Source organism: Hylobates moloch, unplaced genomic scaffold (assembly GCF_009828535.3).
Source record: "Hylobates moloch isolate HMO894 unplaced genomic scaffold, HMol_V3 SCAFFOLD_8, whole genome shotgun sequence".
Taxonomy (NCBI): Eukaryota; Metazoa; Chordata; class Mammalia; order Primates; family Hylobatidae; genus Hylobates; species Hylobates moloch.
In genome coordinates this window covers 27504538-27520901 of record NW_026652283.1, presented here as the reverse complement: position 1 = coordinate 27520901, position 16364 = coordinate 27504538, and positions in this window count along the sequence as shown.

The window sequence follows — 16364 nt, the reverse complement described above, 5'->3', positions numbered from 1 at the left end:
AAGTAGTTGATTAAAGGCATTGACTCAGTAAATTATAAGCAGAAAGTACATTTGTTCTTTGCCACTATTTCCTTTTTATACCCATTCTATTGAGTTGTTCTTAAATGCACTTAGATAAAATCTTGAGCTGACTCAATATTTCCAGGCTATTCTTAAATCAACAAATATTCTCAAGTTTCAGATATTTAAAATTGCAATCCAATCTGTATAACAGTTTTAATCTTGAATTCAAATTTTAAAGCTTATTCTATAACAGTCTCACCCTGCTATAAAAACACATCTGAGAATGGGTAATTGATAAAGAAAAGAGGTTTTATTGTCTCACAGTTCTATGGGCTGTAGAGGCTTCTGCTTCTGTGGAGGCCTCGTGAAACTTATAATCATGATGGAAGGTGAAGGGGAAACAATCACATCTTCAAATTGTCAGCAAGAGAGAGACAGAGCAAAGGGCAGGGGGTGGGGGAAGTACTACACACTTTCAAACAACTGGATCTCATGATAACTCATTATCCTGAGAACAACAAGTGGGAAATCCACCTCCATGATCTAATCACTTCCCACCAGGTCCCCTTCCCAACATTGGAGATTACAATTCAACATGAGATTTGGGTGGGGATACAGAGCTAAATCATATTATTCCACCTCGGCCCCTCACAAATCTCATGTCCTTATCACATTTAAAAACACAGTCATGCCTTCCCAACAGTCCCCCCAAATCTTAACTCATTCCAGAATTAACTCCAAAGTCTGAATCCAAAGTCTCATCTGAGACAAGGCAAGTCCCTCTTGCCTATGAGCCTGTGAATTCAAAACCAAATTACTTACTTCTAAGATACAATGGGGGTACAGGTATTGTGTAAATATTACATTTCTCAAGCAGAGAAATTTGACAAAACAAAGGGGCTACAGGCCCCATGCAAGTCTGAAACCCAAGAAGACAGTTATTAAATCTTAAAGCTCCAAAATAATCTCTTTTGACTCCATGTCTCACATCCATGCAACACCGATGCAAGGGATGGGCTCCCAAAGCCAGAGGCAGCTCCACCCCGTGGCTCTGCAGGTTGCAGCCCTCCTGGCTGCTTTCCCAGGCTGCTGTTTAGTGCCTGTGGCTTTTCCAGGCACATGGTACAAGCTGTTGGTGGATCTACCATTCTGGGGTCTACAGGAAAGTGGCTGTCTTCTCACAGCTTTACTAGGCAGTGCCCCAGTGGAGATTCTATGTGGGGGCTCCAACTCCACATTTCCCCTCCTCACTGCCCTAGTAGAGGTTCTCTGCAAGAGCTCCACTCCTGCAGAAGACTTCTGCCTGGACATCCATGTGTTTTCACACATCCTCTGAAATCTAGGCAAAGCCTCCCAAGCCTCAACTCTTGCCCTCTGTGCACCCACAGGCTTAACACCATGTGGAAGCTGCCAAGGTTTTTGGCTTGCACCATCTGGAGCAGTGGCCTGAGACATATCTGAGGCCTTTTTAGCTACAGCTGGAGCTGGAAGGGCTGGGATGCAGGGCTCCATGTTTTGAGACTATACAGAACAGCAAGGCCCTGAGCCTGGCCCACAGAACCATTTTCCCCCAGTTTCCTCCCCAGAAAATAGATTTTTCTTTTCTACCACGTGGTCAGGCTGCAAATTTTCCAAACTTTTATGCTTTGCTTTCCTTTTGAATATAAGTTCTAGTTTCAGATAATCTATCTATGCACATATATGAATGGATGCTGTTAGAAGCAGCCAGGCCAAATCTTGAATGCTTTGCTGCTTAGAAGTTTCTTCTTCCTGATACCCTCATTCATCTCTCTAAAATTTAAACTTCCACAGATCCCTAGAGCAGGGGGACAATGCTGCAAGTCTTTTTGCTAAAGCATAGCAACAGTGACCTTACTCCAGTTTTCAATAAGTTTCTCATCTCCATCTGAGACCTCCTCAGCCTGGACTTCACTGTCCAAATCACTATCAGCATTTGGTCACAACTATTCTACAAGTCTCTAGGAAGTTCCAAACTTGCCCTCATCTTCCTTTCTTCTTCTGAGCCCTTCAAACTGTTCAACCTCTGCCTATTACTCAGTTCCACAGTTGCTTCCACATTTTCAGGTATCTTTATAGCAATGCCCCACTTCTCTGGTATCAATTTTCTGTACGAGTTTATTCTCATATTGCTCTAAAAACATACCTGAGAATGGGTAATTTATAAAGAAAAGGGTTTTCATTGGCATATGCTTCTATGGGCTGTATAGGCTTCTGCTTCTGGGGATGCCTTAGGAAACATAATCATGGTTGAAGGTGAAGAGGAAGAAAGTACATATTCACATGGCTGGCAGGAGAGAGAGAGCAAAGATGCGGAACTGCTACACACTTTCAAACAACAAGATCTCTTGAGAACTCACTATCACAAGCAAAACAAGCAGAAATTTGACCCAAAGATTCAGTCATCTTCCACCTGGTCCCTCCCCGAACATTGGAGATTACAATTCATCATGCAATTTGGGCGGGGACAGAGTCAAACCATATTACCATGTAAGCCAAAAATATCAGTGTTGTGTCATGATGGAGCAAATGAACAATTAAAGCAAATAAGCCTGAGAGGTCAAGCAAGATTTCCCTAGTCGTTCATTAGTTTACTAAATTCATTCCACAGTAGTGTGTCAGGCACTCAAAGCTCAGTGAGTGGACCCCTTGGGGGCAGCTGCAAGTGGCAAAAATTATTCTACGTGGATTCTCTTAGTCATTGTGGTTGTCTTCTTGGTGAGCTTGTTAAAATATACTCCTACTCTCTTTGTTTTTATGTCATATTCTGTTAACTTCATAACTTCTGGGGATTTCTTAGTCTTGAACTGAAGCCTTCTTGCCATATGTGCTTCAATGTCACAGAAGCAACAGAAGCTGTCTCTGTAAGAGAAAAGGTAGCTGTGGGAGTATTTAACCATCTTATTGGTTAAACTTTGTCTTCCCCAAATTCATATGTTAAAGTCCTAATCCCCAGCACCTCAGAATGTGACCTTATTTAAAATAGGTAAGTGAAAATTTAATAAGTTAAGTGTGGATGAGTCATGCTGGAGTGGAATGGACCTCTAATCCATTATCACTGGTGTACTTATAAAGGGGAGAAATTTGGACATGGACACACACACACACACATATACACACACAGAAAGCCATGTGAGAATAAAGTCAGAGATTAGGACAATGTTCATTTATGCCAAGTGTATTAGTCCATTTTCACACTGCTGATAAAGACATATCTGAGACTGGGCAATATATAAAAGAAATAGGTTTATTGGACTTACAGTTCCATGTGGCTGGGGAGGCCTTACAGTCATGGTGGAAGGTGAAAGGCATGTGTCACATGGTGGCAGACAAGAGAAGAGAGCTTGCGAAGGGAAACTCTCCTTTTTGAAACCATCAGATCTCATGAGACTTATTCAATATCATGAGAACATCATGGGAAAGACGTGCCCCCATTATTATTCAATTAAGTCCCACTGGATCCCTCCCACAACATGTGGGAACTCAAGATGAGATTTGGGTGGGGGACACAGCCAAACCATATTATTTTATCACTGGCTCCTTCCAAATCTCATGTCCTCACATTTCAAAACCAATCAGGCCTTCCCAGCATTAACTCAAAAGTCCACAGTCCAAAGTCTCAACTGAGACAAGGCAAGTTCCTTCTGCCTATGAGCCTGTAAAACAAAAGCAAGTTAGTTACTTCCTAGATACAATGGGGGTATAGGCATTGGGTAAATGCAGCTGTTCCAAATGGGAAAAATTGGCCAAAACAAACAGGCCCCATGCAAATTTGAAATCCAGCGGGGCACCCAAATCTTAAAGCTCTAAAATGATCTCTTTTGATTCCATGTCACACTGATGCAAGAGGTGGGCTCCCATGGTTTTGGGCAGCTCCACCCCTCTGGCTTTGCAGGGTACAACCTCTTTCCTGGCTGCTTTCATGGGCTGCCATTGAGTGTCTGCAGCTTTTCCAGGTGCGTGGTGCAAGCTGTCAGTGGATCTACCATTCTGGGGTCTGGAGGACAGTGGCCCCCTTATCACAGCTCCACTAGGTGGTGCCCCAGTAGGTACTCTGTGTGGGGACTTTGACCCCACATTTCCCTTCTGCACTGCCCTAGCAGAAGTTCTCCATGAGGGATCCACAGCAAACTTCTGCCTGGGAATCTAGGCATTTTCATATATCTTCTGAAATCTAGGTAGGGGTTCTCAATTCTCAATTCTTAACTTCTGTGCACTCACAGGCTCAACACCATGTGGAAGCTGCCAAGGCATGGGTCTTACACCCTCTTAAGCAACAGCCAGATCTGTACCTTGGCCCTTTTTAGTCATGACTGGAGTAGCTGGGAGGCAGGCTACCAAGTCCCTAGACTGTACACAGCAGAGGGACCACAGGCCTGGCCCATGAAACCATTTTTCCCTCCTAAACCTCAGGGTGTTTGATAAGAGGGCCTGCCACAAAGATCTGTAACATGTCCTGGAGATATTTTTCCCATTGTCTTGGTGATTGACATTTGGTTCCTCGTTACTTATGCAAATTTCTGCATCTGGCCATTTTCATGCTGCTGATAAAGACATACCCAAGACTGGGCAATTTACAAAAGAAAGAGGTTTATTAGACTTACAGTTCCATATGGCTGGGGAGGTCTCACAATTGAGGTGGAAGGTGAAAGGCACATATCACATGGCAGCAGACAAGAGAAGAGAGCTTGTGCAGGGGAACACCCCTTTTTAAAACCATCAGATCTCATGAGACTTGTTCATTATCACAATAACAGCACAGGAAAGACCTGCTCCCATGACTCAATTACCTCCCACTAGGTTGCTCTCCCACAGCACTTGGGAATTCAAGATGAGATTTGGGTGGGGACACAGACAAACCATACCAAGGAATGTAATAGAATTCCAGAAAAACACCAGGAGCTAGGGGAGAAACATGAAAAACACTTCCCCTCATGGCCCTCAGAAGGAACCTACCAGTAGACACCATGATCATAGGCTTCTAGTCTCCATATCCATGAGCAAATAAATTTCTGTTGTCCAAGCCATTCAGTTTGTGATACTTTGTTATAGCAACTCTAACAAACTAATAAAGAGGCTTTAGTTTCTTTCCCTTGTTATTGCAGTATTCTTCCTATTCTTTACTTTTGCTTTTCTTTTTCTCCCCAGAGTCACTTCCAGGATTTCTTGGGATTTTCCTTTCTAATCAATTTTCCAATAAAATATCCAAGGGATATTCTGTTTAGGGGCCCATGTTGCATTGCATTTATATTTCAAAACTGAAATCATTAATGGTTTTCCTCTTGATGACTGGGTTGGAAAGGTTGATTTAATACATTCTTTAAAGTGTAATTCAACATTCATTTATCTCTTTACTCATTCTACTGGATTCTCAGAGTGTGTGAAAATGAACTGCTGGAGAGGTTGCATGGTTTTGATGAAACATTTATACTCAGAATTAAAAAGGACTGTTTCAATACTATCTCTTTCCTATTTAAAGCAAATAATAGGGTTTAGTTACCATCAACTTAAACTGAGCAGAGGGTACATTCTAGAAGAAGCCTGGTAGAGGGGTGCGGGAGAGGAAGTTTGTGTTGTATTTTGGAGTTTATGATGAGTATTGATTTGGGTCATAGAGAGCTAGATACAATTTGGAAAGGATGAGAACAGAAGTTTAAAAGTGTGATATCACTGTACTTTATGCCAAGTCAGGATATTCTGTCCTCTTTAGAGAACAGTATGACTGAAAGAGGGGTTCAGCCAGTGGTCATCTGCATCAGAGCAATACCAAAAACAACCTGGATTTTCACACACTGTACAGGGCCCAGCCAGACCACAGAACCATCTTCGCCTGTTTTCATCTGGATGCCTACACCATGCACAGAGCCATACTAAAGAAAAATAAATGACAATCTCTCTCTGCTGTAATTTAACACAATTCAAGCCACATTTATTAATGCTTCTGTATGGCATGTATGGTGCCAGTTGTGTGAATATGAATAAGTCTTGGGCCATGCCTTATTTGGTTCACAGTCTGGTGAGGAAGATCAAAAATCTTCATGAAGTATGTCATACTTGACAATATATCAAGAACATGGATAAAATCATATTGGTCTTTATATTCCCAATACTACTTACAATAATGCTGTGGGGGAGTATTATTATGCCAAGTACTCAGATGAGAATATAAGGGTCACACAGTTGCCAAATGTCAGAGATGAGATTTGAGCTATTAGCCCGTCATTATATAATCTTCCTTGAAACAAATGGGAGGAGTCTGATGGTTTGTAGCCAGGGAAATGGTGTGTTCTGGCTTGTTTTCAGCTAGGTGGAAAAAAGACTGGAGAGTGGCAATTTTCTATCAAGACTATCTAAGCCAAATTCACAATCAACTCAAAAAACACACATCTCTGATACTCTAATTCAATTAAATTGGTTTGAAGGAAGGCATTTGGTTTATAAACGCTGAACGTATAAACTTTTGGTACCGTTGGATGTAGAAATAATCCATACAGAAAATGCATGTATTCGTAAGTATTTTAAGTTAATATAGGCCCATGGACATATATTTGGAAGTAGGAATTTTTTACAATTCACCTTGTTTTGTGCCTTTATCCCATAGGGCTTAATTCCAAACTCAGGCAACAAAAACATGTAAGGATTGAAGTACCATTTTTTAATGAAGGTTCTAACAAACAAAGTAGGACTTTTAAAGTCTGTATCCTCAAATACAACATTTTACCTTCGAAAAGATCCCCAGACTTTAATGTCTTAAGTCTCATTTTGAAATAATTACTGTTCTGTGCTTTTATTCACAGATCAGAATGCTCATATTGATAAGTGACAATTCAAGAGGATATTTGGCTTCTGGATGTCAAAAGCTGCAAAAGGAACATACTTTGAAGTGCTTTCAAAATGTTAGTAATGCAACTCTCTGCCTTCCACCTTCAGCTTGCCATGAAGTCAACTGTATTATTCCAGCTGAGCAACTTCCTACAAGTCTTCACAGCTCACCCAGACCCTCAACAATCATAAGAACCCAACAGGTATTGGAAATAATTAGAGGTGAAGAAAATGAGAAATCTTTTTAAATGTACTTGTAGCAACACTACAATCTGAGTGGTGACTAGACCTTTCCCAACAGGCAAACTTTATTATTCTAGTTACTTCTTTCAGAAATTATGTTCACATTCTGTTTTGTCTATATTGCTCTCTGGGAAAGGAAAAAATACTACTATATGGAGACTTTTTCACATATCCTCCTTTTCCCCTAAAAGACAGTTGATTTTAAAATTGTATTATTATTTCTTATATTATTGCTGTTACTATTGTTATTGATAATGAAACACACCGTTAATCTGACACCCTTTAAAATCACACCTGGTAAGGATATGCAGACATACGTGGAAAGACACATTGGCTCCAAAGTTCTATGACTACGCAGTAAGCACTAGTAATCTCTAGTCAGGGGACTGGTGGGTGAAAGGAAGAACTTAGAATGAAATCTGTGTTATTAGTCACTTTTTTCCTTAAGAGAAACAAATGAAACCATGAAAAGAATGACAGCAATGTGTTATTATTTTGTGCCAGTTTAATAGTATTTTGGTCCTATAAAGAAAACTGTGGCCACTTATGTTTCATTTCCACAAAGAGAAAGACAGCATTTCCTGAGACATGAATCCTGGAGAAATAGTTCCTTGGGAATAATAATAGGTATTATAATGAAAAAACATATGAGAAGTTATTGTAAAGGTTTAAACAAAATTAAATGGATCTCATTGGGACAGAACTTCTCAGAGTTTTTAATATACTAATATGCATTATGACACTACAAGAAAAGGATTTAGTATGTAGCATTTCTAAAATTCATCTTTTTTATGGAGGATGCTTCAAGACCAGTGTTCTTCAAAATATGTTAGTGCTCATAACAGAAGATATTTCATTTTGGTATAAGAAATGACTTTACACTATCTCTTGAATCAAAGATATTACACCGTTAATATAATTGAGAAGATTTACTTTGGCTATTAGCATATCAAATTTTTTCGTGTTCCTTTCAGAATCTTTGTAGAATAATGTCTCATTCAAATGCAGAGGGTAGAAGACATAGCAGCTGGTTGTGTCTTTATTTAGCTGGCTTGCACCATAAATTTTATTGTATCTACAGAGTTTATAAATGTCTAAAAGGTTGCTATGGTCTTTTGCTAGCAATGGCCCCTGAGGGAAGGACAAGAAATAATTAAAACAGGAGGTTTAGGAAAAATCATTTTAAAAGGCAGATCAGTTTACTGAAGGACCATGTGCACTCTGCCAGTAAGAGAGGGTTGTAGTTCCGTGTAACTTGCTTTGACATCTTACGAATGACCTTACACTATATTTTTAGATGAAAGTTTTGTGTTGGGTGATGTGTTCAAACAAAAAATACGGAACACATGGCAACTGGTTAAAATTTGTGAACAGGAAGGTTGACATTTTTAAAGAGGTCCCACCAACAGATTGGAACCCCAACCATTCCAAAGAATTGTGGCAAAATAAAAGGGAAGACTCTTGTTATATGATGACCTTTTCTCTTAAAACCTCATTAAGAATATATCTTCTTACAGCTTTCCAGGAGATGGTATGTATGCTATCAAAAACATTAGGAATTCAAAAGTTGATGTGTTCCCAAGTAGTAACAATTTCCCAGGGAAATATTCCCAGAGTAAACATCTCCTTGCCCAATGCATTCCACAAAGCATCTTTAGAGGCTTTTAAAATTGTATTCCAAGGTTTTTGATTAAATGGCCATGTAGGGTGTTGAAATCAGTTTAGAAGAGTGAGAAGCTAAAGAATAATTTCGTAACTTAGAATCTAGGCCTCCTGGGAATAAATGTTTCCATGATACAGTCTTCATTCTTCTAAAGCAATTTATTGCCTTTAGTGTATCTTGAAAAGTATGTGAAATATTTAAACCAGTTTTACAGTATATTAATACTCTTCTTTCATACTCCATGCATTTGAGAAGAAGGACACTCAACATTTTAATTTTTTTTTTTTGCTTCTCTTGTACATGAGGCTTATTTCAGAGGCTTTTTCCCCCAGAATCTTTACTATTGACAGACAGATCTGCTCAATATTTTGTGCTCAACAATATATGGTCACTGGGTACCATTCTGTAAGCAACCATTTTTTCTAAGCATACAATACAAGAAAATTATAAAAAAAATATATCATGAACTTACTGGGTAGAATATCAGTAAAACTCAACAAGGACAAAAAACTCAGGCTTAGATTTTTAGAATATGAGAATTAGAAAGGAAATTTGATATTAGGTAGTTCAACTATCATTATACAGCAAGAAAACTGAACTTTCCTGAGATTAAATGAATCTTCAGCAAACATCAAAGTTAGTTTCAGAGCTCTCTTGTTTTTCAGGCTAGTGGATTTTTGATAGATCATTTGACTTCCTATAATATGTTTGCTCTAAACCTACTTTAGCTATAATTCTTCACTCCACTCCCAAATTCTCAGAATGCTCAAAGAAATAAAATTATTCAAGTATTTTATTAACACTACAGTATTGTATCTACTAGCATAAATCTCTGTTCTGCTTATGTTATCCTAATTAAGCTTGGAGGGATCAGCCTGCTCAAAATAATACCCATACACAGGCCCTTTTTACAAATTATTATAAGAAGAGTTCTTCCTCTGTCTTTATATTCTGGCCAACAGAATCCTAAGAAAAGTGTTATTTGATTCACTCAGGTTCAGATACTAGTGATTAAAAACAAGTGTACTTAGGCTCTCAAGACTTTATGTAAATTTTTAAAAGACTAAAGCAATATTGTGGAATATTCTACTTTTAGCTTAAACATACACGCATGGTACATACAGCAACTGTGAATATATACATACATCACTGGCAAGTGAATTTATCAAGAACTATCAAACCCCCTCACTAGGGGAAGATTAGACATTTAACTAGGATTGGGAAAATGTTTCTCCTAGTTTGTCTCTGCATCTTCTCTATCATCTCTCATACTGATTATTCTCTACCGATTCTTTTTTGTTGTGACATATTTTAGCCAAAGACTCATACTGACCCACAGTGTTGCATATCAGGTGCTCCATCATTCTTTCATTCAAAGATGTAATGAGTGCCTATATGTGCTCACAATGGAATAGGTAGTGGGGATAATAAGGTGAACACGTTACACATAGTCCTTAATCTCAAGGCATTCACATTGTAGTGAAGTGTAGAACTTGAGCAACTCAAAATTTATAGATTTTCCCACTGAGATCTGTTTCATTAACTTCTGCTTTTTTCTATGATCTGTTAGGGACTTGATACTCCATCTGAAATACACATTTATGGTTTTATCTCTCCACTAGGGAGACCTAATAAATGAAATGACTAAAACAAAAATGAATTACATTTTTTTGAGTTTGGAGAAAATATTTTGAGCTTACTTTTCCATTTTCAAGACTTACTGTTAAGTTCGTAGAAAGCCTTCATTTGCAAATAATTACATAAAGAGAAAGGTAAAGGTGCAAATCAGTCCTCTCACTTTTAAGCTGCCTCCTATTAAAATTTACCTTTCAAAATGGTTGACCTTATGGATATAAAATTGAGCCTCATTTATTCAAAGATTACTTACTCAGAAAACTCTGCTAAGTGATTTCCAAGTACCTGGAAGAATGTCTACTAACAGACAAAACTGATTTTGTGGTCTCTGTGCCAAAGGTCACGCATGATACCCATAAAAGAGATTGTCTGACAATCAATCAAAGTCCATCATACTTATACTTTACCTTTGACTTTAATATATTCAATTAGTTTGTTTCCCAATCCACACCAGCTTGTATGTAACAATTCAGGAGAAGCAGTTTTGTAGCCAGGTCCCAGGGAAGCAGTGAGATTTAACAATCTGATAATACAATGGGAAAGGAAGAACAAACAAACAAAATCTGGCTTAAGAGCATCAGTCTGAGGAGATTTGTTGCTATGTGGCCAAAAGCTGTATTCATTTCAACCGCCCCTGAGATTATCATGATCTTATTGCATAATAAAGAAATGGATCAATTCATTCAACACACATTTTTAAACAGCCTAATACAGGCCTGGAATTGGGGAAGCAAAGAGAAGTGAAGAGAAGTGAAAAGTCCTTAATGCTCTTGAAAATTTTACAGTCCAATAGAGAATCCAGAAACAAATCCACACATCTACAGTGAACTCAATTTCAGCAAAGGTGCCAAGAACATATACTGGGGAAAAGACAGTCTCTCTAATAAATGGTGCAGGAAAAACTGGATATTCACATGCAGAAGAATGAAACTAGATCCCTATCTCTTGCCATTTACAAACACTAAATCAAAATGGACCAAAGACTTAAATCTAAGACCTCAAACTACGAAGCTACTACAAGAAAATAGGGAAACTCTCCAGGACATTTGGCTGGGCAAAAATATCTCAAGTAGTACATCACAAGCAAAGACAACCAAAAGCAAAAATGCAACCAAGGCAAAAGTGGACAAATGGGATCACATAGAGTTAAAAAGCTTCTGCCCAGCAAAGGAAACAATCAACAAAATGAAAAGCCAACCCACAGAATGGGAGAAAATATTTGTGAACTACCCATCTGATAAGGGATTAATAACCAGAATACATAAGGAGCTCAAACAACTCTATAGGAAAAAATCTATTAGGTTGTTGCAAAAGTAATTGCAGTTTTTGCCATTACTTTTAGATTACTTTTGCACCAACTTAATAGTAATCTAATTTAAATAACAGACAAAATATCTGAATAGACATTTCTCAAAAGAAGTCATACAAATGACAAACAGACATATGCAAAGGTGCTCAACATCATTGATCATCAGAGAAATGCACATCAAAACTACAATGACATATCATCTCACCCCGTTAAAATGGCTTACATCCAAAAGACAGGCAGTAACAAATGCTGGTGAAAATGTGGTGAAAAGGGAACACTCATACGTTATTGGTGAGAATGTAAATTAGCGCAACCACAACAGAGAATACTTTGACAGTTCCTCAAAAACCTAAAAATACAGCTGTGATATGATCCAGCAATCCCACTACTGGGTATATACCCAAAAGAAAGGAATTCAGTTTATCAAAGAGATATCTACACTCTCATGTTTGTTGCAGCCACTATTCCCAACAGCCAAAATTTGGAAGCAACCCAAGTGTCCATCAATAGATGAAAGGATAAAGAAAATGTGGTACTTTTACACAATGGAGTACTATTCAGCCATAAAAAGAATGAAATCTCGTCATTTGCAACAACGTGGATAGAACTGGAAGTCATTACGCTAAGTGAAATAAACCAGCACAGAAAGACAAACATAGATGTTCTCATTTATTTGTGAGATCTAAAAATCAAAACAATTGAATTCATGAAAATAGAGACTGGAAGGATTGTTACCAGAGGCTGGAATGTGTAGTGTGTGTGGGGTGTGTGTGTGTGTGTGTGTGTGTGTGTGTGTGTGGCAGGGGGCAGGGGAGGAGTTGGGGATGTTAATGGGCCCAAAAAATAGAAAGAATGAATAAGACCTAGTATTTGCTAGCACAACAGAATAAGAATGGTCAAAAATAATTTAATTATACATTTTAAATTAATTGAAAGTATAACTGAGTTGTTTATAACATAGAGGATAAATTCTTGAAGGGATGAACACCCCATTTTACATGATGTGATTATTATGCTTTGTATGCTTGTATCAAAACATTTCATATACCCCATCAATGTATACACCTACTATGTACCCACAAAAATTAAAATAAAAACACTTAAAGCAAAGAAAATTTTACAGTCCAGCTGGGATGGCAAAAACCTGAGCAAATATAATAGAAAAAGATAGAAAGTAGAATGGGTGTACAAAGAGGGAAGAAACTGAGTTGTCTTGAAGACTTAATGGATAACTACTATTTGAACTTGGTCTTAAAAGCCAATTGGGGACTTTCCAAATTGATAATAGAGGAATGGATATAATAGGAAGAAGAAGAAGATATGGTCTATGAGAAGGCATAGAGTCATGACAGAGCATGTTATGTGTGGTAGGCAGAATTCTAAGATGGCCCCCAAGATTCCCACCCTTGCTAGATGTGCCCTGTATAATCCCTTCCTCTTGAGTGTGAGCAGGATGTGCCTATGAATATGATGGGATACCAGTCACATGACTCTGTTGTATTATCTCTCAAAAGGAATTTTACAGTTTCAATTAAGGTTCCCAATAGTTGCCTTGGAACTAATAAAAATGAAGTTTGTCATGGGAGAGTCTAACCTAATCAAGTAAGCCCTTAACAGAAGTCAAAAAGAGAGAGAGGTTCTCCTGTTGGCCTTTTTTTTTTTTTTTTTTTTTTGAGACGGAGTCTCACTCTGTCACCCAGGCTAGAGTGCAATGGCATGATCTTGGCTCACTGCAACCTCTGCCTCCCAGGTTCAAGTGATTCTCCTGTCTCAGCCTCCTAAGTAGCTGGAACTACAGGTGCCCACCACGCCGGCCTAATTTTTTGTATTTTTAGTAGAGACCGGATTTCACCATGTTAACCAGGATGGTCTCAATCTCCTGACCTCGTGATCCACCTGCCTCAGCCTCCCAAAATTCTGGGATTACAGGCGTGAGCCACCGCGCCTGGCCCTGTTGGCCTTTAAAGAGCAAAATGTCACATTATGTGTGGGGCCTCTGACACACTATGGGTCAGAGACCTGACAGCTGCCTCTGGGAGATGACAGTGACCCCCAGTCAACTGTTAGCAATAAAACAGGTACCTCAGTCATACAACAGCAAGAACATAGATTCGACAAACAACTTGAAGGAATTTGGAACCAAATCATTCACTAGTTCAGTTTCCATATGAAAAGACAGCTGCCCTAGGTTTTCATTTCACCTTAGTGAGACCCTGAGTGGAGAAATCCAGCTAAAATGCATCAGACTCCTGATCTATAGAAACTGTGGGATAATACATTTGTGTCATATGAAGCTGCTAAATTTCTGAAAATTTGTTATGCACCAGTAGAAAAATGAATACAGCATTCTTGGGGAACAGAAAGTCAGTTAAAACTTCTGGATTGGGGGCAGGTAGACAACACAACAGGAGAAATACAGATGAGGACAAATAATTAAGGGTCTGAGGCATCATGGAAAGATTTGTTCTGTGGGCCACAGGGAGCTGTTTAAGGTAGTCAATGTAAAGGAAAAGGGTGCCAATAACAAGTTTGTGTTTTAGAAGGTTAATGCTGGCCAAAGTGACAAAGATGGATTGGATAAGAGAGATGATGGAAGAAGGGAACTGAGGCGGGCTGTGCTAAAATAATCCTAATAAATGATTATGAAAGTTTATTGAAAGGTAATGACAGCAGTGAGGAAGAAAGGAAGATTAGAAAGATATTTAGAAGGTAAGATCAACCTGATGACTGACAGGAGACCAACACGAAAGAGGAAGATTAGCGAAGAATGATTCAAACGTCCTTGCCTCAATGATATGAGAATAAGAAAAGATAAACAATTAGAGAGAGAACTTACTTTGTATTTTGAAAATGGCATGTTTTAATTGATTGCAGTACTTCTAAGTGGTTAAGAAGGAACTACTAGGCAGTTAAAAATGTAGTTCTGGACTCTGGAACAAGGTGAAGGCTGGAGATTTGTTTGGATAGTTATCAGTAGAGTTTAAAGCACAGGAATAAATGAGATAATTCACGTAGAAGAGGTACTCGGAAAATATGATGACAGATTGAACTTGGAGGGATATCAACATTTAAGTGTACAAATAAGAGGAGCAGGGGAGGAAAACAAGAAATTTTTTTTATAATAAGAATAAAATCTAGAGAAAATCATATCTTGAAAGCTAAGGGAGGGTAAATTTTCAAATAAACAAAGATTGAAGATTGCCATATGTTAATTAGTAAGTAGAGTAAGCGTTAAAGGAAAGCATTTGGGTTTAACAATAAGAAAATCCTTGGCCCTATTAAGAACAGTATTACTTTAGTAAGAGAGTTGCAAAGCAATGGTGGATGTTAAAGTTATAGTGCAGTGGATTTTAAGAATGAATGGGGAGAGAAACATAGTGGAATAAAAGGACTACAATGAATTCCTTTTAAATAGCTGGGCAACAAGGGATTCTTCTTAGTGGAAACTAAGGGAAAGGACAGCATTTTTATAAGTACAAAGATAATCCATAGAATGGGAGAAAATATTCACAAATCATATACCTAGTAATGGCTTGTGTCTAGAATATATAAAAAACCCTCACCACTCAGTAATAAAAAGACAACCACAATGTCTGTTCAGATCTTTTTGGATTCCAAATTTGTATATCTTTCCAAAGATATACAAATGGCCAATGAGCACACACGCAAAATGCTCGACATCATTACTCATCAGAGAGATGCAAATCAAAATCACAATGGATGACTATAATTAAACAGGTAACAAGAGTTGGCAAGGATGTGGAGAAATTAGAACCCTCATATACTACTGGTGGGGATGTAAAACGGTACAGCCACTTTGAAAAGCAGTCTGGCAGTTCTTTAAATGATTAAACACAGAATCATTATATGACCTAGCAATTTTGTTCCTAGGTATATATCAAAGGGGAATGAAAATTTATGTCCACACTTGTGGATACAAAACGTATACACAAATGTTTATAGCAGCATTATTTAAAAGAGCCAAAGGCAGAAACAACCCAAATTAATGGAGAAATGGATTTTAAATTTGTGGTGTATTCACTCAATGCAATATTATGTGGCCTTAAAGAGGAACAATATCCAGATACATGCAATGAATGATGAACCTTGAAAATATTATGCTGAGTCAAAACAGCCTGCCACAAAAGACTATGTATTGTTTGATTCTGTTCATATGGAGACAGAATGGGGAGATTTGTAGAGTCAGAAAGTAGATTGGTGTTGCTTTAAGCTGGGATAGGGAAGTGCAGGAGTGCAGTGCCAAAGTATAAGCAGGGAAAATAGCGAATGGTTATAGGTTTCTTTCTGAAAGTGTTCTAAAATTGACTATGATGATGGTTGCACAAAAAAGTGAATATTCTAAAAAATCATTGAATTGTATTATTTAAATGAGTGAATTGTACTTCATTAAAGCTGCTTTTAAAAAATAAATTTAAAAGAGAGATTGAAGATAGATAGGATTGACAGGAACATTTCTTTTAGCTTGTGAGAGATTCCAGTATGTTTGCATTTGGAGGGGAAAGAGTTGGTGGCTATTCATGGAGATTGATGGCCATGATGATAACTCTGAATCATCAGAAAAGGTCAAATCCTGTTCAATATGTAATATCTTTCAGAAAGAGTTCCAGTAAAAACATCTAGATGAAATTGACTCCTTTGAACACGAAACTT